Raw genomic sequence first — 25,193 nt, 5'->3', positions numbered from 1 at the left:
AATCCTCCTTTCCCTCCTGCCTCACCACGGTTGGGGACATCGGGTATTGCTGCTTCCAAGACGTTTTGGACGTCCCTGGTAGGGGTCCCTGCGTTTCATCCCAGGTGACCAGTTCGCTTGGCGACTCGCCAATACGGTTCAGGGGCTCTTTTACCTCCAACCTCCTCTTCTCCCAGGCTGGAGCTCAACACCTCCCGAATTTCTGAGAGCTCCCGAGTAGGGACCCTCTCTGTTCTTATCACCGTGGAGTTGGGTTCCCCCTCGCTCGATTCCTCACTTTCTGTGGTTTGGGGATTTGGTTTGCTCATCGCTAGCACTTCTCCCTCACAAAATAAATCTGGAAAGGTGCTAATGGAAAATTTTTTGAGATTCTCAGCTTTATGTAATGATTGCCTACCCTAATAGACTCAGACTCACAAGCAGGAACTTAATGATATCTGATTTATTAAAGAACAGTATGCAAATACAGAGAAAACTGAGAATGAGCAAAAGCGCGCCAAATACAAACTGAAAACCCTCGGCTCAAACGTAATCCCTCCCTTTGCCCTGCCGTTGCAAACTCCCCCCCCCCCCCCGTAAACCATGGGGAGTGCCGGGTCAGATGAGGCAAGAGAGGTCGCACGGGCGTGATCCTGTCCAAGGCCCCTGCAGCCTCCCTATTCCAGGCCGCAGCTAGGGCCTCCGCTGGACCATGCAGTAGATCCTTGGGCATAACCCCCAGCTCCCTCTGAAACCCTACCGGGTCCATCAGTCGCCAGGGGCGGACCAATCGAATGGGTCCTGCCTCCCTGCGGAGTGGGGCAGCACCAGAGAATCCCAAGGCCACCAGGGCATGATCTGACCATGACAATGGGGATAGATCCAACTCTCCCCTCAGATCATATTGCCACTGCTCCGACAAGAAAACCAAGTCTGGGGTGAGGCCACTGTCTCAAGTAGAGTCCCGAATAATCTGGGACAGGCCCATGGCTGCCATGGTGGCCATGAACTCCCGAGCCACCTCCGAGGCACACCCCAGGGATGGCAGATTGAAGTCCCCCAGAACCATAAGCCTGGGGTACTCCACCACCAGCCCCAAAACGGCCTCTAGCAGCTCAGCTCTAGCAGGTTGTATACTCTCACCCTACCTATTCAACTTGTACGCAGAACACATCATGCGACATGCTGGGCTTGAGGAATCCAAGGCTGGAGTTAAAATCGCTGGAAGAAACATTAACAGTCTCAGATATGCAGATGATACCACTCTGATGGCTGAAAGCGAGGAGGAACTGAGGAGCCTTATGATGAAGGTGAAAGAAGAAAGTGCAAAAGCTGGCTTGCAGCTAAACCTCAAAAAAACCAAGATTATGGCAACCAGCTTGATTGATAACTGGCAAATAGAGGGAGAAAATGTAGAAGCAGTGAAAGACTTTGTATTTCTGGGTGCGAAGATTACTGCAGATGCTGACTGCAGTCAGGAAATCAGAAGAAGTTTAATCCTTGGGAGGAGAGCAATGACCAATCTTGATAAAATAGTCAAGAGCAGAGACATCACACTGACAACAAAGGTCCGCATAGTTAAAGCAAAAGTTCCCCGTAGTAACATATGGCTGCGAGAGCTGGACCGTAAGGAAGGCTGAGAGAAGGAAGATAGATGCTTTTGAACTGTGGTGTTGGAGGAAAATTCTGAGAGTGCCTTGGACTGCAAGAAGATCAAACCAGTCCATCCTCCAGGAAATAAAGCCAGACTGCTCACTTGAGGGAATGATATTAAAGGCCAAACTGAAATACTTTCGCCACATAATGAGAAGACAGGACACCCTGGAGAAGATGCTGACGCTAGGGAGGGTGGAAGGCAAAAGGAAGAGGGGCCGACCAAGGGCAAGATGGATGGATGACATTCTAGAGGTGACGGACTCGTCCCTGGGGGAGCTGGGGGTGTTGACAACCGACAGGAAGCTCTGGCGTGGGCTGGTCCATGAAGTCACAAAGAGTCGGAAGCGACTAAACGAATAAACAACAACAGGGAAAAGGGGGCTAGGTTTGTCTTAATGAACCTTCTTAATGGTTAATACTTCCACTTAAAATTTATGATTTAGGACAAAGCAGCTTGTGCAGAGCATCTGGGCACTATGCTCCTAAACATTCACTTTATCTAAATGAGGTAAAGGGATCTTATGCTACCCATCTAGAGCTGTTGCACAGCTATGCTCTTTTTATGTTCTTTGACTGGCTTTTTGGGTGTGATTTAAAAAAAAATAAGTAGAAGTTACTGAACTTCCCCAGTGTAAAGGAGAGATTTCCTGCGTAAAATAAGAGCATCTTGATGTGCGACAACACCCTAACCCAACATTAAGCTGGGCGGAATTACAAGATTCATCATCCCACTGAGGATGGTGATGATACAAGTGTAGTCCAACAAATCTGGAAGGTACCAGGGATGGGGAGCGAGTGTTAATCTAGAGCTTTAGTAGTGGCTCTTTTGGGATGTCCATGTACCGCAACTTTTGAAATCATCAACCTCAAGCCGTCTTGGACCTACCGTAAATATCTGCAGTAGAAGAAATACATCCCTCTGTAGTTTTCAGTTATTCCATACGAAAAAAAGCATCCATAGTGGTTTTTTCCTTACTTACCCAGAATAATGATGATTAAAAGAAAGGGATAAGTTGATTCTATTGTGGGTTATGTGCTATTGAGAGTACCTGTTGAGACCACACTAGTTGGACTCAACCGTATGCAGCAATTCTGAAGCCAAAGGAGCATTTTAGCAGTGAAGTACATACCCGTGTATTCTGTTATCACCTTCTGTCCCACCCAGTGGGGATTAAGACCAAATAATCCTCAGAGGCAAGTTGAACAATGATGGTAAAATTGGTCTAAAGAGAGCCTTGGCTGAGTTTCTGAGGGATGTTTCTAATCTTGGTGTAAACACCCTGCCACTTCAGGGAGGTGTTTCCAAAGTAAAAGTTTGATAATCTTTCATTTTAATGAGCATTTGGGGACTAAAGTTAACCTGAAGTTTAAATTAGAACAAATATGGAGATGCACACTGAAAGCTGCTAAATTGCATTAGACAGATGGCGACAGACAGCTCTTTGTGGTGAAACTATCTTTGGAAGGTGTAGCCAAACTGTGTAATACATAGCTGGCACGTGAGGGAGAAATTTAGGGAGAACTTTCTGCTGAAGCTCTGGGCTGGAGCACTCTTGATCATCAGAAGCTCACAAAGAAGTTGTACCGCTCGGTCACATCCTTCCAAAAGCCATCAAGAGATGGATCCAAACTTGTGAAGGAACAGAAAAAATGGTGGAAAACTAGAAAAAAATAACATGTGTCTTCCTAATGGACGTGGAACAGTTAAGAAAACTGTCTTAACATTATTCATTCTATCACAATAGTACTCAACTTTAAAAACTCCTTTTTGAGATGCTTTTAGTAAGATTATTAACTGCAGTAGCTTCTGCATGTATGGAGAGTGTTATATGGTATTCTTCAACATTTTACAGAGGAAGAAGGCAACAAGGCCTTAACATCCAGATCTATTGCCCAATCTTTCCTACCTCTTATCCTACATTTTCTACTTCACTCAAAGTCAAACTGCAAAAATGTTCCAAATAATGAAGGTCTTCTTCATCCCGGTTAACAGGGTGGAGAACGTTGGAGGAAGTGGCTTTGTTTCCCGGAAGCAGGAAGCTAACCGGAGCAAGGACTAGCAAAGAAGCTGTTTGTAACTTTGACAGAAAGGCAGTAGTTCAGAAAAACATGGGTGGGCAGGTGGGTAGGCAAAGCCTAGCTCCTTTCTAGCGATACCTGATGAGAGAACATGTGGGTTGGAAGACCTAGGCAGGCAGGCAGGCAGGCAGGAGCCGAGATCCACAATGTCCCGGACAGAGCAAGCAGAGAGAGACAGAGGGAGCCCCAAGGACATTCCTGACTCTCTAACTACCCCCGTGGTCAGTGGGCTGAGCAGTGCTGCAGAGTCACTTCCACTGAAGAGAGAAACGGACTGCTCATTGGCTCCCAGGGACTGATCGGTCGGTCACCTCTATTTTGGGTAGGAACACACAGTCAGTGCTCTTTCTCTCTCCCTCTTTTCTTTCGTTTACACTGTCTTAATTCTCCTCCCTCCCCTGTTATTTATTGATTTATTTTGATTTATATGGCTGGCCCTCTTGCCACAGTGACTCTGAGTGGTGAAGAGAATTTAGACAGAAACCGCTGTATAAAACCTTACAAACATGCCGTGCTAACCATGTAATTCAAAACAAAATTTGAGGGGGGGGAAAGGTGAAGAGTTTTTAAAAAGTAGCAAATATAATTGAATTTAACTTTTTATTTTGTATGTAAAATTGGCTTCTTGGGTAATCTTCATAAATTTCAAAATGAAAAAAGTTCATTGGAGACCTTCTAGTCCAACGCACTCCTAAGGGCAGGAATCTTCATACAGTCCCAGACAAATGGCTGTCCAATATTTTCTTGAAAATCTCATGTGCTCAAACAACTGACTATCATACATGACTAACATCCTTAAACCTAATTCACTTATCTTCTGTTCTGTAGGAATGAAATACAGACTTCAGTTACTCTAAAACTTTATTTAATAATTTCTTCAGTACTTTGGGTTATTAGAATTTGGTGTACATTCACCTTTTCAACATTTTGATGGTTAAATGAATGGGCTTGTATTTAGTTTATATATGTTCTGTTTTATCTGGTCACTGAACAAAATAAATATTATCTTTCTATCTCAAGTCACAAAGCACCCATAATTCCAGCAGGCAGGCTGTTCCACCACTTAATAAAAGAAAAATTGTTTTTATCTTGAGATTTGATCTCACTTTGTAAAACTGTTTTATATGTTTTATTTAGATAAAAGACCGTATTATATGTAATCTTTGTGTTATGACCATGCATAAAATATGTTGTTCTAATGTATGGATCTCGATGGATTGTTCATCTAATTTCATCCTATCAGCTGAGCTTAGTTAGCATTTGAGATTGTTGTGTGCAAAACTGTAGGATGCCCACACATCTTAATTCAAAACACTAACAAAAATGGAAAAATAAACAGGAGATTAAATAAAACCACAAAAAGTACTAAAACTTTGTTGGAAGTTTTGTTTTGTTTTGTTTAATTTAGGTTTGTTGGGACTAAGTGAAATAACTGGAATAAATAAAAATAACTTATTAAAGAATTGTCACTCTGTTGTCATCTTGGATCCCTCCTCCCTGCATTCAGATTCTAATCAGAGAGAATACAGGAGGACCTTGCTTACTGACTGCCTCATGCAGCAACCATTCAAAGTTATGACCCTGCTGAAAAAATAACTTTGCAACCAAGGCATGCATATACAATCTTCACAGCATCTCTCATTGTCTCTCAGTCTCATTAGCCATTACAGTCAGTTAGTATGTGCTGTCCTATGCTTGACTCCGTTTTTTTCTTTTTTTCCTCCTTGCAGAGCAGAGAGATTGCTTAAACAAGCGATCTCTTCTTGGGCTGCTTTTCTCTGCAGCGCAGCGTTTCCCCAAAAGATACTAACTGCAAGTTAACAAGCTCAGCTCTGTGACCTAAATTAGCCAGCTTCCAGCTACTGCCTGTAACTGACAAGGCTTTAATCCATTTCACACCTTTGGCTTTTATTTGCCCCCAGGCCGCTCAAGCTCGGAGCCACAAGCATGCTAGGCAGTCATGCTAGCGTATTCCTTGTGATGTGTATTCCCCATTGTGTGCCTGCTTACTCTCTTGTAATCCCTTCCTCTCCAATGAATGTAAATGCAAACATTAATTCCCTTCTTGCTAATTTTCCCAGTGCCACAGTGAGCATTTCAAAGGGTGGGGAAAAGGAAAGCACGGTCACAGTCATATGATTTTCTACTTAGCGACTATGTTACTTAGCGACCAAGTTGCCAGTCCCCATTCTGGTTGCTAAATGAGGAGTACCTGTAATTGTCCATTTGCAGCTTCTCAGAATCCAGAAGTACTGTGAGGTTTCAGCCCGCGTCTGATTCCGAAACTGAAATCGAGGGGGACTTATCCAGAGTCAGAGGGGGAAACCGAAACTGATCAAGAGAGGCTTGGAAAAGCAGAACCAGGAAGTGACTCAGCAGAGTGGGAGAAATGGCAAACGGGGATTGGACAGGCTCTGGTGGGGGATTTGAACTCTCCAATCAGCACGTGAGACAGGAGAGCTGAGATGCTCATGAACCAGAAAGCAGCCCAATTGGCTGCTGGAGAGAAAAGGCGCAGAAGGGATTGGCATAAAAGGCAGATGTGCAAAGAGCAAGCTGCCGGAGACGACCAATCCTTCAAGCTCACAGCCCTTGTGGAAGAGTCCTTACCTGCATTGGAAGCCTCGCCTGTAGCCAGAGTGGAACCAGCACCAGCATCTTCTACCTCCAAAGAATGGCCTTCTGCACAAGCTGCTTCAGAGGATCCTCCTCCTGCCATTCCTGCTGAGCACAGCCTTGCATCTAGCTCTGGATCTCATCACCACATTCCAGCGCAATCCAGGTGTGTACTTACCCTCACTCCTAGCTCCCAGCCATGCCTAGGATCTCCAGTCTAGTCCAGTCTTGCATCCAAGCCCCAGCCTTGCCTAGGAACTCCAGTCCACTCTAGCCATGCTTCAAGCTCTCCATCTTGCCTAGGATTTCCAGTCCAGTCCAGTATCGCTTCAAGCCCGCAGCCTTGCCTCCAGTCTCCACTCCAGTTCAACCTCGCTTCCAGTTCCCAGCCTTGCCTAGAATATCCATTCCAGCCCAGCCTAGCCTCCAGAGCCACACCTTGTTCATTGGTTCCAGTTCAGTCTCACCTAGCCTCCACGTGTCAGCTCAGTCCCATCTGCCTGCCAGCTCACAGCTCCTTGCCTCCAGTTCCTGCCTTGCCACGCACTCTAGCTTCATCAAGCCCAGCAGTTTCAATCAGCGAGTTAACTGAATCCTGGCCTGCTGTTCTGCCACAGTCTGATCCTGCAGCCTCTGCTGTTCTTCCATCACTGCCTGGGTGGTCTTGATTGATAAGCCCTTGTCTTATTATTCACCAGGACTTTATTACTGTAAATAGTTGTTTTAAATAAAGAGTTTTGATAATAATTCTGTCTGGCCGCCTCATAGTCTGAACAGGACAGATACTGCAGTAATGAAGAGGGCTGAGCAATGCTTGGAAGTCAGTTGGGACCAGGAGCTGAATATTTTGTGCTCTGCATGCTTGCAAGCCCCTCTTCCCTCTTGAATCCAAGCACTGCACAGCCCAATTATGGATTAAGAAGCCTACTGCTAGAATTATTCATATCTGTAGTAAAGGTAAAGGTTTCCCTTGACGTAAAGTCCAGTCGAATCAGACTCTAGGGGGCGGTGCTCATCTCCGTTTCTAAGCCAGCGTTGTCATAGACACTTCCGGGTCATGTGGCCAGCATGACGACTCAGAACGCCGTTACCTTCCCGCCGAAGCGGTACCTATTGATCTACTCACATTTGCATGTTTTCGAACTGCTAGGTGAGCAGGAGCTGGGATTAACAACGGGAGCTCACCCCGCCGCGCGGTTTCGAACCGCCGACCTTCCGATCGACAGCTCAGCGGTTTAACCCGCAGCGCCACCACGTCCCCACCATTCATATCTGTATGAAGCACTAAATAGTTGATATATCTTTCTTAAAGTTCAACTGAACAGACAATCTTTACTTTGGGCATGTGATAGGTGCCCAATACTTCCCATGCTAATTTTATGTTAGTGTTGCTTCAGAATGTGAATCAGCTTAATGTGGAGTTAAGACCTTTAAGTTATTTCCCAGCCACAGAAGCTGACGGGTAACCAGTCGTTCTTGTCCTCTGCCCGCTGTATTTCACGGGGTTCTTGTTGTGGGGACATTGGAAGAGAGAAGGTGACCTAGGATGCCTTGACCTCCTGAAGGAAATGTGGAGTATAAATCTCATAAAAACTCAAGAACTGATTTTGTTTGCTTCAACTTTTCTTAGCGATCACATAACTGACACAGATAGTGTTCCTATTCACATGTCGGACAATGCCCCAATTATTTTAAGAAATCTAAATAACAGCTTATTGAACAAAGGACTGCTTATATAGAGAGTTACAGAATATATCAACATTATTTTATAAAGAAAATGACAGTCTTTCATATTTCCCAGCACAGCTTTGAGATACTCTGAAGTTGTGGTAAAGGTAACTTTTATTCAAGAGAACTCTACAGTTAAAATTGATTGATTGATTGATTGATTGATTGATTATGTGCTATCAGGTCATTTTTTACTCCTAGCAATCACACAGATAGATTTTCTCCATGACAATCCATTCCTAACCTGATCTTTTAGGTATTCCAACGGTGCCCCCATCGCCACTGTAACTGAGCCCATCCACCTTCCTGCTGGTTGTCCTCTTCTTCTCTTTCCTTCCACCTTAGACAATAGACAATAGAATAGAATACTTTATTGGCCAAGTATGATTAGACATACAAGGAATTTGACTTCGATACAAGAGCTCTCAATATATTTACATAACATCAGAAAATAAACAATAATAAAGTAGTAATATTATTTACTAAAACTATACAATAAAGAAGAAAAGAATGAAAGGAAAATAATACGACTATTAACTAACACACACTCATATTTAAAGGGAGAATTAAGGGAGAATATACTGCATCTGTTGTCTAACATATGTTCACATTTAACAGAGCATTACTGGTCACATCTTAGCAGTCATGTCTTACCATACATTTTCAATCATATATCATGCTACATTAATTAGGAGTTCAACAGAGCAATGGCACAAGGGAAAACTGTTTTGATGTCTAGATGTTTTGACATACGGTACTCTGTAGCGCCATCCTGATGGTAGAAGTTGAAACAGTTGATGTCCAGGATGCAAAGGGTCTGCAGATATCTTCTCAGATACCTTTCCCAGAATTAGAGCCTTCTCTGGGGAGCTGGGTCTTCGCGTCACATGTCCGAAGTAGGATAATTTGAGCCTGGTTATTTGTGCCTTGAGTGAAAATTCTGGGTTGATTTGTTTGATGATCCATCAGTTTGTTTTCTTGGCTGTCCATGGTATTCTACATTTTCTACATTCAGCAATACCACCCCTGATAGTTTCAGGTTTTTTAGAATGCACATCCAAAATGTCAATTAATGGACAAATAGTTTAATAGTTAAATGTCAATATTGGAAGCTAGTTGCTTAGATATTGAGTCACATGAAAAAGGAATTCTTCACCTTGAAAATTCTGATGAACAATGTGCTACAGACAGTGAAATCATCATCAACATCATCTAAATTATTCAGACTCCCATGGCTTGTAGCAAAATAAAATACAATAAAACATCCATAGTAAAGAAAAGGCAAATGTAATAAAATTTCATGATAAGAAAAAATAAATAAATTTAACCTACAACCCTAATAACATCAAAACAGAAGCAATACATATACATAAAACCAACAAAAATAGTAACAGCATATAACTTAATGATGTGAAACAATCAGATCTCCCAAGCTGTCTAGAAGAGTTCAACCTTAGCTTCCAGGCAGCCATAATCAATGGGGCCAGTTTAGCTACCAGGGGGAAGCTGTTCCAGACCATAGGTGCCATAATAATAATAATAATAATAATTATTATTATTATTATTATTATTTTTAAAAAAACAACCAATGCCTTTGGGCCTTAACACTCCTCAGCTCTCAAGAATAAGGCACTGACAGCAGTTTCTCCTGGAAGGACCTTCTTGGATGAAGGGCTTGGTGATCCTGCAAGTACCTTAATGTCAAACCATATGGGGCTTTATAAGTCAAACTAGCACTTTGAATGGTACCTGGAAACCTATTGATAACCAATGCAGAGCCCACAGGATCTGTGTAATGTGATCACAATGCCTAGCACTAGTCAGCAAATGGGCTGTTACATTTTGCGCCAATTGTAATTTCCAAAAGGTTTTCAAAGGCAGCCTCATGTAAAGTACACTGAAGAAGTCTAACCATGTAGTGATAAGGTGATAACACTGCAGCCGGATCCTTCCACATCAGGAAGGTCTAAATAAAGTTGGGCAAAACCCTTTTAGGCACAGCTTCCACTTGCCATCCAAAAGTAGCTGTGAGTCTAGGAGGACCCCCAGGTCATGGAACTGCTCCCTCCCTCCTTGTAAAACAGTGCTGCTAAACCTAACCCCATATATGGTCCATAAGAGTACATGGCTGATGGTATCAAAAGCTGCCAAGAGGACCAAAAAGAGTGCATCTATCTCTGTCCCTATCAAGATTCCAACAAATCTCATCTAATAGAACACCTAATGCTGTCTCCATCCAATGCCCAGGCTTGAACCCTGAGTGAAAAAGGTCTAGAAAACCTATTTTTCTAGGGTTCTGCAACTGGCTCCCCACAGGTGTTCAACAATGTTCCCAGAGGGAAAGTTTGGGAAGTGGTCTGTTGTAAAACAAACACCACAGGATCCAAAGAGGGCCAACTATGTGATATTTTTCTCTACTTTTAGCCTTAATTTTAATGTTCAAATTTGAAACTGGACTTGTCATACATTTTTGACATTCAGCTGTTAAACTTACTATCTATTTTTGAGCAACAAGGGAGTTATTGTATTTAAATATTAAATCTTGTTATTATACTGGTAGGAATGAAAATAACATTGGAAAACAATCAAAGAATACATAATAGGTGGCTGGTTCACCAACATTTGGATACAGTCCAAACTGAGAAATCACCTGGCTTAAAAAGGCTAATTGGAGAAACAATGAAAATGTCATGCTCATTGAAATATTTGTAATGCACGATATGTCAGTATAGAGTTCCAATTCAAGCATCTACTCAATCAGGTACATTTCTGGAAAGAAATAAACAACAGAAAATGAACACTATTGGGAACAATAGAGGATAAAACCAGGACCATATATTGCACCTTAACCTCTCCTGTACCTGTTAATTTGAGGGACTGTCTCATCCCCTTAACATCGACCCATCCTACCGAGTCATGCAGAGAGTGCATGCTATGAACCCCACCGGTAAGATAATTCCACTTGGGGGGTCCAGGAGGCGGGCCTTCTCTGCAGTGGCACCCGCCTTCTGGAACATTCTGCCCCCAGAGGTGAGGCAGGCCCCTTTGTTCCTGGCCTTCCGGAAGAACTTGAAAACCTGGTTCTGCCACCTCACTTGGGGTGGGAGGGGCACCAGTTCTTCTTGGGGGTGGCTAGTACCATAGATCTCTCCCCAACGAATAAGATCTTCACCTCTTGGATTTTATTTCTATTTTATCTTTATTTATTGGTCTGCTATATTGTAATTTATATGCTTTTAATTTTGATTTTATTGTGAACCACCCAGAGTCCCCCTTTTGGGAGAGATGAGTAGTAACAGAAATTTGAAAAATCAATCAATCAATCAATCAATCAATCAATCTTATCTGGAAACAGTGAAAAACAAGGATGTGCAAAATTCTGTTTTCCTTTCATGGGATGTTCTGTTTTTCACTGGAAACATTCCATTATAATCCCCAGAAAAATATTGATCTGCAGGTGATTTGTCATTTTCCAGATGTGACTCCTCCAGGATTGGAAGTATTTTGAAGAAAACAATATGGTGTTAGGTTAGACTAGTAAATCACCCTCCCCCTATAGGCACTTTCCCCAGAAAAATAAACTGTTAGCCACAAAACACTTAGACATAAAGGAATGCTGATTCAGATATGGAAATGCTGGGAAGGAAGGATATTTGATAAAACCTAGGTAAAAGTAATATCTCAACAGACACATTCTTAGATCCCCTTGTTCAACTCAAAAAGCCATCATATTCACCCCATTTTTTCACCATCCTGACCTCAATAACATGCACATGCCCTAATCCAATCAGATTGTTTGCTAGACTGATAAATGTATATTGTGATTTGCTTAAGTCTATATGGAGGGGTTGCATCCCATCTACTTGTCTTTCACTTCTGGTACCAAAATAAACCAATTCAGGCTTCAGTGGAATTGTGTACTGGTCTCAGGTCCAAATGAACTCCTAAAAATTCTCCTACAGCTTGAAGTGTTCCAGAAACACTTGCATGCTTGGTTTGTTGGTTTGTTTGTTTATTTATATAACAAATTTAGTCACCACCCATCTCACTCAGAGAGTGACTCTGGGCAGTTTACAATAAAACAGGAATAAAATATTAGTTAATATACAATAAAACAATACAATAAAAACAATCTTCTTAAATAAATAATATATTCCAAGAGGTAGATGGTAAGAAGTTCTTAATTTAATTTCCAGGGAGCATCTTCAGGGTGTTAACCACCCTCAGGGTTGGTTACCCCTTCTCACGCCCTCCGTGAGGTGGCAGAGCCAGGTCTTCACCCCTTTCTGGAAGGCCAGGAGAGTGGGGGCCCGCCTTACCTCTTGTCAGAACCCACAATCAAAAAGTTGTTAGAACTGTTGATTGTGTTCTCTGCCATTGAAGTAACAAATCTCAAGCTCCAGATCGGGGGTGGGGGGAGTTATTGAGAGTGAGAAAAAATCCAAGGTTGTACCAGCCAGCCGGGAGTGGAATGCCGGACTGTTAAGGGAAAAGAGGGGGAGTGTGGAGGAGGTTTTGACGTCCCTGTGTGTCTTTTATCAGGTAGCTGTGTGAGAACTTTTTTAGTCGTGGCTTTTTGCTTAACATCTGTACACATCACCAATAAATCTGAAATCTGCATTTCAACTGGATGCATGAGTCAGAATTTTATTGAGTCAACTGTGTCAGAACTTTACATAAAGCCACGACCAAAAATCATACAGCTTTACCTGGAGAATTCATCTCTGAGGAAAGCCAACATTTCCCTGTTCCATTTGGCTGAAATGGAAGAAACCGAGCGGGCCAAGTCGGAGAGGCCAATGGCAGAGGAGGAAGCAGTGGCCAGGACCTCGATAACCACAAGAGCTCGCGGGAAAGTCAAGGAGAAGGGGGCCAAGCCGAAGGCTCGAAAGCTCCCAGCTGGCCGACCTCCCTCCCCAGATTCTGAGGAGCACAAGGGAAAGGAGCTCCTGCATAAATCCAAGCCTGGCTGGACATTTGGGGTGGGAGATGGAATGGAGCGAACGCCAGCGAGATGGAGGTCTACTCAACAGGAAGTAAGGAGCCAAGACCTAATGACTGACCAGAGGCTAACGAGACTGGAGCATGAAATGCAGTCCATGGCAACTACAATAGCCAGCTTGAAAGAGTCGGTGGACAGCCTAGTGAGTCATCTAACCCAATCAACACCAACCCCAGAGAGCGGTCCGTCAGCAGCTGGGTTGGGGGATGAATTGGGAGAGTCAGAGCCTTCCCAAGAGGAGGGAGAGGAAGCGGCAGGGCCAGCTCCACCAACAGGTTGGCAGGCAAGGAGGCAAGTTCGGATCCAGACAGCACCAAAACTGAGGCGACATTCCAGGAGCCCGAAAGCATTCCGTGACCTGAAGGGGAAGTTCGGAGGGGACCCGAATGAATTGGTGTGCTTCCTGGCACATGTGAGTGGGTTTATGGAGGAATTTGGGGACACTTTTCGTTCTGAGGGAGCAAAAGTTAGATACGTGTCCACGCATCTGGAAGCAGAAGCCTCCAAATGGTTGGTAGCTTTGCATGACACCAGGGCCCCAGAGCTGAGGAATTTTGATGACTTTATGATGGCTCTAAGAGACTGGTTGGAAGACCCTTTCGCCCGGATAAAAGATAAAGCCAGTCTACAGTTCCTGAGGCAAGGGAATCGGTCAGTGACAGAGTATGCTATGGAATTTAGAAGCCTAGCAGGGAATCTAATTGACTGGCCAGAGTCACTTAAGGAACCAGAGACCTTAAAAGAATGGGTTTGTCTGGCTGGTATGGTGGAGGCTCAGCAAATTTGCTTAAAGAAGCAACGACAGATTCAAGCGCCTATCAAGAAACCAGCCCTGCAGGGGGCGCACAGCCCCAAGGTGTAATGATTGCCTATTCTAATATACATCAGACTCATAAGCAGGGTTTCAAAGATATCTGACTTATTGAAGAACAGCATGCAGGGCCACAAAGAAAGCTGAGAATGATGAAAGCGTGGCAAATTCAAACTAAAAACCCTTGGTGCAAACGAAATCTCTCCCCCCTTAGAATCTTCTCAAGTCCACAATCCCAGGTGCTCCTAACGGTTTCTGATGGTCTGTGGGAAAAGTCCTATAGGGAATATAGTGAAGGCTGGACTGGAAGAAGATTAGCGTGGTTTTAAAACTGGGGGAAGAAATATCAATAACCTGCACTATGCTGATGATAGCCAAAAATGCAAAGGATCTGCAAGCTCTAGTAACAGACGTCAAGGAGCATAGTGAAAAAAATGGAAATAAAATCAAATATAAAGAAGACCAAACTAATGACAACAGGTACAACAACCAGCCTTAGAATTGACAATGAAGATATCAAAGTGGTAAATAACTTCTTCCTTTTAGGATCAACCATTAACATTAAAAGAACAAGCATCCTCCCATCAGAGATTAGGATGGCCCTGACCCTGTTGGCCTTTCATGTTAAAGGCCCCCTTTCTCAGCTATACTGATCATTATTATAATAATTTTCTTGGCTGCCCTATATATTTATTTTTGTATTGTTTTAATTGTTTTAGAATTGTTCACCACCCGGAGTCACTTGGTTGAGATGGGCGGCTATAGAAATTAAAGAAATTAGTAAATAAATAAATAAATGTGTGTGGCAAGGGAAAAAAACCACAAGTTAAATATGAGGTGTTACAAGATGCAAAGGAAAGAGGAGGACTCAGTTTATCTGACTTGAATTGTATTTTGCAGCTTGCTCTTTGGTTTGGATGAAAGAGTGGGTATTGCTGAGAAATAGAAGGCTTTTGGAGTTAGAAGGACACAACCTGAGATTTGGGGGGCATGGATATTTGTGGTATGCTAAAATCAAGGTTAATGTGGATTTTAAAAATCATTATGTTAGATCTGCCATACTGAGAATATGGAATAGATACAAATCCAGGTTGTGCCTGAAAAGACCTTTGTGGCTCTCAGCATAAGATTTTATAGACTAGAAATAATAGGAAAACACAAATGGCTAACTTATTGTGAGATACTAGAATTTAGTCAAGGGGAATGTAAAATAAAATCAAGAACTGGTGGCAGAAGGGTATAGTTGTCAATGCGTCTCTTATTTACAATTATTAGAAAGATTTAAAGTAGACAAAAAAGTTATGGCTTTGAACATTGTGAGTGTGAAATGGAATTATGTACAAAAGATGAACACGTAATTGTTAAAACATAAACTTTTACTGAAATTTAAAACAGAAGAACATGTGAAAGAATGTATGAAAAAGTGGGCTATAAATTTTGGTTATAAAATAGAGATGGAACAGTGGGAAAATATGTGGCTGAAAGGATTGTAATTTACATTATGTTAAAGAGATTTTTTATAAATTATGTACCATTGGTATATGTCACCAGAGAAATTGTCTAGAATGTGTAAAGGCCCTTCAAATTTATGTTGGAAATGTGAACAACAAGAAGGGACATTTTATCATGTTTGGTGGATATGTAAAAAAGCTAGAAAATTCTGGATTCAAATACATGCACCAAGTCAGCGGATTTTAAAGATTAATATACAATTGAAACCAGAGGTTTTTCTTTTCAGATTGATGAACAAACAGTTGGAAAAAGTCACGGAACTTTGTTTTTATACATGATAACTGCAGGAAGCTTATTGATTACACAAAAATGGAAAGATTTGGCACTACCCACAATGGAAGAATGGTTGGTGAAGATGATGGAACTAGCTGAGATGGCTAAATTGACTTCTTTGACCAGAGAAAACATCTATGTTTATGGCTGACTGGAAACCCCTTATAGACTTTTTGCCTGAAACAGAAAAAAATGAACTTATGATTTAAGTTTTGATGATTAGACAGAATTGATTATAGAAAGAAGAGAGCTATGTTGTAACCATGAAGTAAGAGGTAAATCTATAATTGCACTTATAACTGCTGTAAAGAAGATCAGAAGGGAACTAGAAATCCCTTATCCAGGCCTGTAGAAGCAGAGGCGGAAAGCTGTCTGTCTGAGGTGGCTCCCTCATTCGTGGTGCTGTACAAGGTTTGGAAAGGGGTTTGATGCTTCTTCAGATCTCTCCAGGTCACAGCTTCCATGTGGAAATGTGCTGCGTTTTTCTGCCTCAAGAAACCCATGGGCATCTTTCATGTTTGCAGATAGATAAAAAGGGTCGGGAGGAGCTTCAGTTCTGGTACAGTCATCTGAAGGTTGGTGTTGGCAATCCTTGGGGCCGGGGATACCTGTTCAGGGTTGAGAGAACATGTTGGGTGCGTTCCCAAAACAACGGGCATGGGAAACTTGCTGATTCACACAGTCAGGTGTAGGAATCCCTCAAGCTCGGTTACTAGTAGATGAACCTCATCACTCCCGGGATTGCTTTTATAGCACCTGTGGGAACTTTGAAGAGCGCATTTGGGGTATCTGAGTTTCTAGGCAACACAGGCACTATGGGAAGTCGCTAGGCCCTCAATGGTTGGTACTTGGATTGCTACTGTTACCTGGAATGTTTAGGCATCCTTATTAGCTTCTTAATAAAGGTAATATTAGCATTTTAGCACGGCACCCATGCCTTCTTTTGAAGTTTTGGAAACCATGTTTTCCTTTTACCCAAAGCCATTTCTTTCTTTTACATGCAAAAACCAGCCTTTTCAGCAATTGAACAACAGAGAGCATATTCTGAAAGTCCCTGAATACACTTGCAAGTTTTCAGATGGTACAAACCCAGCTGGGAAAGGGAGTGACATAACCCATAAATTTGCTACTTGTGGAATGTTATCTGTAATCACCCAGAGTCCCTCCTCTGGAGGGAGATGGGCGGTGGCAAAATTTGATGAATGAATAAATAAATAAATTATCAATACTTTCTATTGTTCAATTCTCACATGTAATCAATGTCTTTTATTCTTTGATTAGTTGCTCTCTGACATATCACATATACCAAATGTATGTATCATTTGTCTCTGTACCCTATAAAAGGACTTGACACCCCCTCCCCTTAATAAATGCTTTTGCTTTTGCCTGAATTGCTGTGATGTTTTCAGGTAGTCAAAAAGCCACTTTGCAATGTTAGTCTCTCTCCCAAATTCAGGGACCAAGCTTTTATCAGCTCCACACCAAACTTGGGGTGCCTTCTAGGCAACACTAGCAGGCCAGCTTCCTATGATTTGATTACAGGTATCATTCTGAAAAGGAGGCAGGTGGGGCCTTAATTTGGGTTCGAAAGAGGCTTGGATCCATCTGAGAGTTGCTCCTTTTATGGGCATATGGAGCAAACAATTCCCTCAGCCAGAGTATTGCTGAAGGGCTGAAAGGCATTTCCCCATCTCACAGTTCCCACTTCCCATGACCTCCCACCTCCTCTGCAGCCCCCACCAGCCATTGCCCCGCATCACTGATGAGCGACCGGTGGCCTTCTTGGGCTTCCTACATGACCACTGGCACATCCAGGCTGGCCAGCATAGAGGGGAGGTGGCTTTGAATGACATCAGATAGGCTGCCCTGCCCCTCTTGTATGCCACTTTCAGACCCCAGGCCCCCACGCTGGGAAAAAGAAGGGAATTCTCCTCTGAGTGGACAGGACTCAGACCCCACTAAGTGGAGGGTGGGAGATACCAGGCTGTGCTGGCCTGAAGGGGAAAGGAAGGTCAGATTGCCCAAGAGGCCCAGAAGAGAAGTAAGTTGGCATTTCTGGCCCCTCTCTGTGCTTTTGCCACATGTGATAATGCTTTTGCGCTGCTCACGAACAGACAGCTTCCCACAGAGGCCAAAGGCCACCAAGAGAGTCGGCCACAGGGCTGCCTGGCCACTCCTGGCCCCGAGAGAGCCGCCATACTTGTGTGGGTACAAATAGTGGCTGTTGGGGCTGTTTCCCCGGTTGCCAAGGGAACAAGGTTCAAAGCCTGCCTATAGAGCCACCATCATTGCGTAGGTTCAAAAGTGGCCGTTGGGACTGTTTCCCCGGTTGCCGAGGGAACAAGGTTCTGAGCCTGCCTATAGGTCCACCATCATTGTGTACCTTCAAAAGTGGCCCTTGGGGCTGTTTCCCTGGTTGCCAAGGGAACGAGGTTCCAAGCCCGCCTATAAAGCCGCCAGCTGGCACCCAGGCAGCTCACTCTCTTTCTGGACTTGCCCGCTGGCTGGCTGACAGTCTCCTGAGCCTCTCCTGCTGGTGCCCTTTCCTCGTGCCATCCAGCCCCTGCTATGGTGCTACGACGGCTGTTCAGAGTAAGTGAGGCCCTCCCAGCTGCCAAGAAACCGGGAAGGGGGAGAAAGTTGGGCCCCGACTCTCTCTCCCTGGCTCAGGCCTCTTTCTCTGCTCCCCTCTGCTCACAGACTGTCTTGAAAAGGTGTCCATTTTGCTGCTATGTGGATGACAGAGTAGAAGACCTTCCTGTGCCCCTTGCCAGGTACCAAGGCCTTCTCCCAAATCCCAGCTGGTCTCGGCAGGGCACCATTGACAGGCCACACAAGTCAATGCGCCAGCCCCCCCAGGCGGCTTCCTGTCCACAAGGGGCTTGCAGGGGAACAAAAGTCCGACTGACTGACCAACCGGTCTGGGAAAGGGGAGGTTGAGCTGGCTGGATGTTCTTCCGCACCTCACCTCCTTCCTCCAGTCAGGACCCAAGAGGCACAGGAAGGAGTCGAGGAGCAAGACATGTTCCATGGATTCGACCTTGGATTCCAGGACCCTAATCCGGTCCAGCGTGGCGGAGTCCTCCAGCCCCGGTCCCTCCTGCGGAGGGCTTCGTGACACCCCGGGTCCCACTCCCAGCGGAGTGTCTGGCCAGCGTAGCTTCCATGTTGAGCGGGATGGCCCGGGCTGAGGGTCCGTCAGCGCATCCCATAGGAATTGCTCCTGCCCCGCTCTGTTGTCCTGCGGCGGTTTCCTTGATCCTGCTGTAGAGTAGGAGTCCCCCGACTGAGAAGTTGCTCAGGCAGGGACAGGGCTCGGGTACCTGCTCGTGGTCGTCGACTCTGGAGCTTGTTCCGCCCGTTCCTCGAACTCTGTAAGATCCTCTCCCCCCTCAGCCATCGCTGGATCCTCTTTCACAAGAAAATTTTCTGGTAAAGAGCAGCGAGGTTGGTTTGGAAAATGATTCTCAGCTTTATGTAATAGTTGCCTTAATTCCAATAATACACTCAGACTCACAAAGGAAAAATTCAGGTTCTGAGTTTATTTAGAAAAGGGTGCAAACAGGTAAAAAGCTGAGAATGAGAAAAGCGCACCTAAACTCAAACTAAATAGCATCTTACAAACAGCAGCCCAACTCCTCCCTCACATGCAGTTCACCCCACATTCCCAGGTGCTCCTAACGAGCTCTGCTGCTCAACGGGCAAAGAGACCTTGACATTTCAGAGATAGTCTAAACACATTCCTTCTGGCACAGATCAACACGTTTTCAGTACAAGGCTCGCAGCAGTACCCTCCCAGCTAGAACATGTATCAGCACCATGGCAAGCGAACCCTTACGATGCAGAAACATCGGAACAGTGAACATGACATCGGTAAAAACAAGACCTGGAGCTGACTGTAGTTCCGATCACGAACTTCTTATTGCACAATTTAGGATCAGACTAAAGAGATTAGGGAAGATCCACAGATCAGCTAGATATCAGCTCACTAATATTCCTAAGGAATATGCAGTGGAGGTGAAGAATAGATTTAAGGGACTGGACTTACTAGATAGGGTCCCGGAAGAACTCTGGACAGAAGTTCGCAACATCGTTCAGGAGGCGGCAACAAAATACATCCCAAAGAAAGAGAAAACCAAGAAGGCAAAATGGCTGTCTGCTGAGACACTAGAAGTAGCCCAAGAAAGAAGGAAAGCAAAAGGTAACAGTGATACAGGGAGATATGCCCAATTAAATGCAAAATTCCAGAGGTTAGCCAGAAGAGATAAGGAATTATTTTTAAACAGACAATGCACAGAAGTGGAAGAAGACAATAGAATAGGAAGGACAAGAGACCTCTTCCAGAAAATTAGAAACATCAGAGGTAAATTCCAGGCAAAAATGGGTATAATCAAAAACAAAGATGGCAAGGACCTAACAGAAGAAGAAGAGATCAAGAAAAGGTGGCAAGAATATACAGAAGACCTGTATAGGAAGGATAACAATATCGGGGATAGCTTTGATGGTGTGGTCAGTGAGCTAGAGCCAGACATCCTGAAGAGTGAGGTTGAAGGGGCCTTAAGAAGCATTGCTAATAACAAGGCAGCAGGAGACGACAGCATCCCAGCTGAACTGTTCAAAATCTTGCAAGATGATGCTGTCAAGGTAATGCATGCTATGTGCCAGCAAATTTGGAAAACACAAGAATGGCCATCAGACTAGAAAAAATCAACTTATATCCCCATACCAAAAAAGGGGAATACTAAAGAATGTTCACACTGTCGAACAGTGGCACTCATTTCACATGCCAGTAAGGTAATGCTCAAGATCCTGCAAGGTAGACTTCAGCAATTCATGGAGTGAGAATTGCCAGATGTACAAGCTGGGTTTAGAAAAGGCAGAGGAACTAGGGACCAAATTGCCAATATCCGCTGGATAATGGAAAAAGCCAGGGAGTTTCAGAAAAACATCTATTTCTGTTTTATTGACTATTCTAAAGCCTTTGACTGTGTGGACCATAACAAATTGTGGCAAGTTCTTAGTGGTATGGGGATACCAAGTCATCTTGTCTGCCTCCTGAAGAATCTGTATAACGACCAAGTAGCAACAGTAAGAACAGACCACGGAACAACGGACTGGATTAAGATTGGGAAAGGAGTACGGCAGGGCTGTATACTCTCACCCTACCTATTCAATTTGTATGCAGAACACATCATGCGACAAGCTGGGCTTGAGGAATCCAAGGCTGGAGTTAAAATCTCTGGAAGAAACATTGTTGTTGTTTATTCGTTTAGTCGCTTCCGACTCTTCGTGACTTCATGAACCAGCCCACGCCAGAGCTTCCTGTCGGTCGTCAACACCCCCAGCTCCCCCAGGGACGAGTCCGTCACCTCTAGAATATCATCCATCCATCTTGCCCTTGGTCGGCCCCTCTTCCTTTTGCCTTCCACTCTCCCTACCATCAGCATCTTCTCCAGGGTGTCCTGTCTTCTCATTATGTGGCCAAAGTATTTCAGTTTTGCCTTTAATATCATTCCCTCAAGTGAGCAGTCTGGCTTTATTTCCTGGAGGATGGACTGGTTGGATCTTCTTGCAGTCCAAGGCACTCTCAGAATTTTCCTCCAACACCACAGTTCAAAAGCATTGATCTTCCTTCGCTCAGCCTTCCTTATGGTCCAGCTCTCGCAGCCATATGTTACTACAGGGAACACCATTGCTTTAACTATGCGGGCCTTTGTTGTCAGTGTGATGTCTCTGCTCTTAACTATTTTATCGAGATTTGTCATTGCTCTTCTTCCAAGGATTAAGCGTCTTCTGATTTCCTGACTGCAGTCAGCATCTGCAGTAATCTTTGCACCTAGGAATACAAAGTCTTTCACTGCTTCTACATTTTCTCCCTCTATTTGCCAGTTATCAATCAAGCTGGTTGCCATAATCTTGGTTTTTTTGAGGTTTAGCTGCAAACCAGCTTTTGCACTTTCTTCTTTCACCTTCATCATAAGGCTCCTCAGTTCCTCTTCACTTTCAGCCATCAAAGTGGTATCATCTGCATATCTGAGATTGTTAATGTTTCTTCCAGCAATTTTAACTCCAGCCTTGGATTCCTCAAGGCCAGCTTGTCGCATGATGTGTTCTGCATACAAGTTGAATAGGTAGGGTGAGAGTATACAGCCCTGCCGTACTCCTTTCCCAATCTTAAACCAGTCTGTTGTTCCGTGGTCTGTTCTTACTGTTGCTACTTGGTCGTTATACAGATTCTTCAGGAGGCATACAAGATGACTTGGTATCCCCATACCACTAAGAACTTGCCACAATTTGTTATGGTCCACACAGTCAAAGGCTTTAGAATAGTCAATAAAACAGAAATAGATGTTTTTCTGAAACTCCCTGGCTTTTTCCATTATCCAGCGGATATTGGCAATTTGGTCTCTAGTTCCTCTGCCTTTTCTAAACCCAGCTTGTACGTCTGGCAATTCTCGCTCCATGAACTGCTGAAGTCTACCTTGCAGGATCTTGAGCATTACCTTACTGGCATGTGAAATGAGTGCCACTGTTCGATAGTTTGAACATTCTTTAGTGTTTCCCTTTTTTGGTATGGGGATATAAGTTGATTTTTTCCAGTCTGATGGCCATTCTTGTGTTTTCCAAATTTGCTGGCATATAGCATGCATTACCTTGACAGCATCATCTTGCAAGATTTTGAACAGTTCAGCTGGGATGCCGTCATCTCCTGTTGCCTTGTTATTAGCAATGCTTCTTAAGGCCCACTCAACCTCACTCTTCAGGATGTCTGGCTCTAGCTCACCGACCACACTGTCAAAGCTATCCCCGATATTGTTATCCTTCCTATACAGGTCTTCTGTATATTCTTGCCACCTTTTCTTGATCTCTTCTTCTTCTGTTAGGTCCTTGCCATCTTTGTTTTTGATCATACCCATTTTTGCCTGGAATTTACCTCCAATGTTTCTAATTTTTTGGAAGAGGTCTCTTGTCCTTCCTATTCTATTGTCTTCTTCCACTTCCGCGCATTGCTTGTTTAAAAATAATTCCTTATCTCTTCTGGCTAACCTCTGGAATTTTGCATTTAATTGGGCATATCTCCCCCTATCACTGTTGCCTTTTGCTTTCCTTCTTTCTTGGGCTACTTCTAGTGTCTCAGCAGACAGCCATTTTGCCTTCTTGGTTTTCTCTTTCTTTGGGATGTATTTTGTTGCCGCCTCCTGAACAATGCTGCCAACTTCTGTCCAGAGTTCTTCTGGGACCCTATCTACTAAGTCCAGTCCCTTAAATCTGTTCTTCACCTCCACTGCATATTCCTTAGGAATATTAGTGAGCTCATATCTAGCTGATCTGTGGGTCTTCCCTAATCTCTTGAGTCTGCTCCTAAATTGTGCAAGAAGAAGTTCGTGATCTGAACTACAGTCAGCTCCAGGCCTTGTTTTTACCGACTGTACAGATGTCCGCCACCTTTGGCTGCAAAGGATGTAATCAATCTGATTTCGGTGTTGTCCATCTGGTGAAGTCCATGTATAAAGCCGTCTCTTAGGTTGTTGGAAGAGAGTGTTTGTTATGCAGAGTGAATTGTCTTGGCAAAATTCTATCAGCCTGTGTCCTGCTTCGTTTTGTTCTCCCAGGCCATACTTACCTGTAATTCGAGGTGTCATTTGACTGCCCACCTTAGCATTCCAGTCTCCTGTGATGAAAATAACATCTCTTTTAGGCGTGTTGTCCAGTAGGTGCTGCAGATCCTCATAGAACTGCTCTACTTCAGCTTCTTCAGCATTTGTGGTTGGGGCGTATATTTGGATCACTGTGATGTTAGATGGCTTGCCCTGAATTCGAATTGAGATCATTCTATCATTTTTTGGGTTGTATCCAAGCACTGCTTTAGCCACTTTACTATTAATTATGAAGGCTACTCCATTTCTTCTGTGGTCCTCTTGTCCGCAGTAGTAGATCTGGTGGTCATTTGATGTGAAGTGGCCCATTCCAGTCCATTTCAGTTCACTGACGCCCAGAATGTCTATCTTTAATCTTGACATCTCACCAATAACCACATCCAATTTGCCCTGGCTCATAGATCTTACATTCCAGGTTCCGATGGTGTGTTGATCCTTAGAACATCGGATTCGCCGTTCACCACCAGCACCGTCGGCCGCTAGCCGTCCTTTCGGCTTTGAGCTAGCTGCGTCATCACGTCTGGGGCTAGTTGAGCTCATCCTCTGTTCCTCCCCAGTAGCATTTTGACCATCTTCCGACCTGGGGGTCTCATCTTCCGATGGTATACCGACATATCTCTGGTTGTACTGATCCATTTAGTTTTCACGGCAAGAATACTGGGGTGGGTTGCCATTACCTTCCCCAGGGATCGCATTTAGTCTGACCTCTCTGTCATGACCTTCCCGTCTTGGGTGGCCCTTCACGGTTTAGCTCATGGCATCATTGAGGTGCTCAAGCTCCAGCACCACGACAAGGTAACGATCCTTTGCTGAAGGGAAGAAACATTAACCATCTCAGATATGCAGATGATACCACTTTGATGGCTGAAAGCGAAGAGAAACTGAGGAGCCTTATGATGAAGGTGAAAGAAGAAAGTGCAAAAGCTGGCTTGCAGCTAAACCTCAAAAAAACCAAGATTATGGCAACCAGCTTGATTGATAACTGGCAAATAGAGGGAGAAAATGTAGAAGCAGTGAAAGACTTTGTATTTCTGGGTGCGAAGATTACTGCAGATGCTGACTGCAGTCAGGAAATCAGAAGACGCTTAATCCTTGGGAGAAGAGCAATGACAAATCTTGATAAAATAGTTAAGAGCAGAGACATCACACTGACAACAAAGGTCTGCATAGTTAAAGCAAGGGTGTTCCCCGTAGTAACATAAGGCTGCGAGAGCTGGACCATAAGGAAGGCTGAGAGAAAGAAGATAGATGCTTTGGAACTGTGGTGTTGGAGAAAATTCTGAGAGTGCCTTAGACTGCAAGAAGATCAAACCAGTCCATCCTCCAGGAAATAAAGCCAGACTGCTCACTTGAGGTAATGATATTAAAGGCAAAACTGAAATACTTTGGCCACATAATGAGAAGACAGGACACCCTGGAGAAGATGCTGATGCTAAGGAGAGTGGAAGGCAAAAGGAAGAGGGGCTGACTAAGGGCAAGGTGGATGGATGATATTCTAGAGGTGACGGACTCATCCCTGGGGGAACTGGGTTGTTGACGACCGACAGGAAGTTCTGGCGTGGGCTGGTCCATGAAGTCACGAAGAGTCGAAGTGACTAAATGAATAAACAAACAAAAAAATTACAAGCATTACAGTTATTTAACCCTTTCTTCAAAATTAAATGTAACATTAGGAATGACTGAGCAAATAAAGGAAGAGCATACATCAAGATAATTTGTTTTCTGATAAGGGCTTGGAATTTAAGCTGAATTGTTTGTTTGTTCGTTTGTTTGTCAAATTTATCACCACCCATTTCCCCTCAAGGAGGGACTCTGGGTGGTTTACAGTAAAAAAAAAAATTAACCGCAATTTAATATAAATACTGTACAATAATATAAT

General features: G+C 43.9%; 1 protein-coding gene across 1 annotated transcript in view; it reads right to left on the bottom strand.

Moving 5' to 3' along the window:
- Positions 1-25,193, bottom strand: part of MRPL51 (mitochondrial ribosomal protein L51) — a 377,933-nt gene that overhangs the window by 251,403 nt on the left and 101,337 nt on the right. The window lies entirely within an intron of this gene.

The sequence above is a fragment of the Candoia aspera genome, chromosome 2, assembly GCF_035149785.1.
Source record: "Candoia aspera isolate rCanAsp1 chromosome 2, rCanAsp1.hap2, whole genome shotgun sequence".
In the NCBI taxonomy this organism is placed as follows: domain Eukaryota; kingdom Metazoa; phylum Chordata; class Lepidosauria; order Squamata; family Boidae; genus Candoia; species Candoia aspera.
Note: the sequence above shows the minus strand (reverse complement) of the source record. Positions and strands in the feature narration are given on the sequence as shown.